A 2980-nucleotide genomic window follows, 5' to 3' on the forward strand; every position below is an offset into this window, starting at 1 on the left:
CCTCAACCATGCTTTCCAGTTGAAAATAAAACAAAACAAAACAAAAAATGTAAGAACAAAAGTGTTATATAGTACCAGTTGCTTCACTTACTTGGTGTTAATTGGTTTGATTAATTGATTTTATTTAACCAACTTTTTAATTCTGCCGACTCAATATACAGTTTGTATTGACATAATATAGCAACAACCTCTTTCTCTGTTTGTCCTAATTTAAATAAACATGCACACATGCTATTTTATCTACTTTTAATGGCCAAATAGTCCAATTTATAAAAATTTCAAATTTCTACTTAATACTGTCTCTGCTGAAGCTTGCTGAACTATTTGGGGACAGTTATTCTTGTTAGCTGCAAACTCATTTGAATCAAGCACCATAAACCAATGCTCATCTTATTTCTTCTGCTTTTTAAAGTTGGCACGGACAATTTCTCAATCCTTAAAAATTTCATAGGGACGTTTTCCTGAATTTAGGGAGGCTCAGATCCTGAGATTTCCTTGCTCCAAAGCCTTTAAAGGTTTCTGGTTGCTATGGAAACAAGACATAAATTTCTCAGTCAGGCCTGCATGATCATGTTTGAGAGAAATACCTTATAGAAAGTTTCCTGCCTATTTCCCTAACGTGTCCGTGCTCCAGGCCAATGAGAGGACTCTACTTCTCCCAGATTCATTTCCTCCACTCCTTTAATCCAATTCTCCTTGATTAGTTTTACCTAAGCCTCCTGGCTCATTTCACGCTCAAGGTCTTCCTGTAAGTTTTTTCTGATCCCACAGTGCGATATAATTATATTCATGTTTAAATTTCAATAATGTGTTGATTACACTTTTGGGGATCCTTATTCTGCCTGCAATTAATAGCTATTTACGTACAAACCTTTTAGCATCTTAATGAGAGGAATTGTGTCTTTCTTACTCTGGTATTCTTTTTGTATCTAGCACAATACATGGGAAAATCTTAAATTCCAAATGCCAGGATATGTAAAGGCCAGTTTCAACTTTGTAGCAATGCGACAGATAGATATTGTAGGAGTAGAGGACAGGGTAACTGTTTCTACTTTGAGTCCTTGTGGAGGTCGCAACAAAAGATTGGAACTTTGAGCAGGGGCATGCCAAAGGAGCCTGTGCCTTGCCATAAGGACCAAAGAATTCTCTTTTATCCCTAGTAGGACTGGCAGTACAGAGGAAGGTACAGGTGAGGTTATGAATGGAAAGGGAGGGTCATTTTAGTTGGAAGCTAGATTTTGTGAGAAAGATGTGAATTATGGGAGGTGAGGTTGAATAGCAAGCTGAGGTCAGTTGTGAAGGACTTTATATGGTTTATCGAGTCTGGAATTCATCCTTAAGGATGGGAGGAGATGGAGCATTAAAAGTGGGTATGTATGGAAGCAGCCGAAGTGTCCATTAATAGATGAATAGAGAAAGAAAACATGGCATAAGAGAAGGGGTGGGGGATGGGGGAGGAGGGTGGGAGATGGGCAAGATGGGTGGAGGGCAGGGGGAGACACTGGCTTCCAGGTATGGCATGAGTAAGTCATGGGGATAAAAGGTACAGTGTAAGGAATATAGGTAATGGAATCGTATGAGTATTGTGTGGTGACAGAGGGTAGCTCCATTTGTAGGGAGCCAAGCATCAGGTACAGACTTGTCAAATCACTGTGTTATACACCTGAAACTCATGTAACATTGTGTGTCAACGCTGCTTCAATAAAAAGGGGAAAGAAAGAAAAAAAAAAAGTAAAACAACAACAACAACAAACAAAAGATGTGACAAAGGAATATTACTCGGCATACAAGGAATGAAATCTTGTCATTTGTGACAACATGGGTAAACTTGGGGGTATTATGCTAAGTGAAATAAATAAGACAGAAAAAGATGAGCGTCATAAGATTTCACTTATACGTATAATCTAAAAAGCAAAACAAAACAAAACAGACAAACCACAAAGAGAGAAACAGACTCGTAAATATGAAGAACAAACTAGTGGTTTCCAGAGGGAAGGGACTGGAGGGATGGCCAAAGTAGGTGAGGAAGATTAAGATGTACAAAGTTATAAAATAAATAAGTTATAAAATAGATAAGTCACAGGGACAAAAAGTACAGGATAAGGAACATAGTAATATTGTAACAACTTTCCAGCTACAGACAATAACTCAACTTACTGTGGTGAGGATATTATAATGTATGTAATTGTCAAATCCCTGTGTTGTACACTTGAAACTAACGTTATATTACATTCAGCTATACTTCAGTTAAAAAAACCATGAAAGTGGGTATGTGATGACATTGGAATTTTTAAAAATTTTTAAATTATTTTATTTATTTAATTTTTTTTTTTGGTGAGATGGGAAGTCTGGCAGCTGTGTTGCAAGGAAACCCGTGTCTAGGGGACTGGCTCCCCAATCAGAATCTATAGTTGAGCTTTGCACAGTGGCAGTATCATAGCCAATGAGGTTTACCCTAGGCATGATTATTGCTAATTGAAAACTTTTCCCAGAATCTATAGTTGACAATTTCCATCCAATCTACCTATCCTGATAACAGGAAGTCCCATAGCAGCTAATTAAATTAGGACCTGTAATCATCTGGAAGGCCACACCCACTGACCACTGGATTTTAGAAGACCTTCAAAGAAGGGTGAAGGACAGTATTTGAGTGTAGTATGCCTAGTTTGAAACTTTACATTTACTATATTATTTACATTCCTAAAGTGAAGGAATACTTATTTCTGCACATAATTTCATATTTAAAAAAGAATATGAGATCTTAATGGTCATAAGAGGGGTGGAGGGGAGGGTGCTTTCTGGGACTCGGAGGAAGAGGCTGGTTTCAGGTCACTTTCGGAACTCCCAGGCTGAAAGTCAAAGCAAGGTCTTTCTTTCTCAGGCAACTTCCTCATCTGTGACGGGCTAGTTCCGTGTGTGCTGCTGTTTATCTAGATAAGTGAGTTTTTGGTTACATTCTGACTCTGCTGCCTTAATCGGC

At 38.1% G+C, this 2980-nt stretch overlaps 1 pseudogene; it reads left to right on the forward strand.

The window, feature by feature from the left end:
- Positions 1-2414: 2414 nt before the first annotated feature.
- On the forward strand, positions 2415-2540 carry LOC116870323 (annotated as a pseudogene).
- The last annotated feature ends 440 nt before the right edge of the window (positions 2541-2980 follow it).

Source organism: Lontra canadensis, unplaced genomic scaffold, assembly GCF_010015895.1.
Source record: "Lontra canadensis isolate GAN:19392208 unplaced genomic scaffold, GSC_riverotter_1.0 scaffold22, whole genome shotgun sequence".
NCBI classification, from domain to species: Eukaryota; Metazoa; Chordata; class Mammalia; order Carnivora; family Mustelidae; genus Lontra; species Lontra canadensis.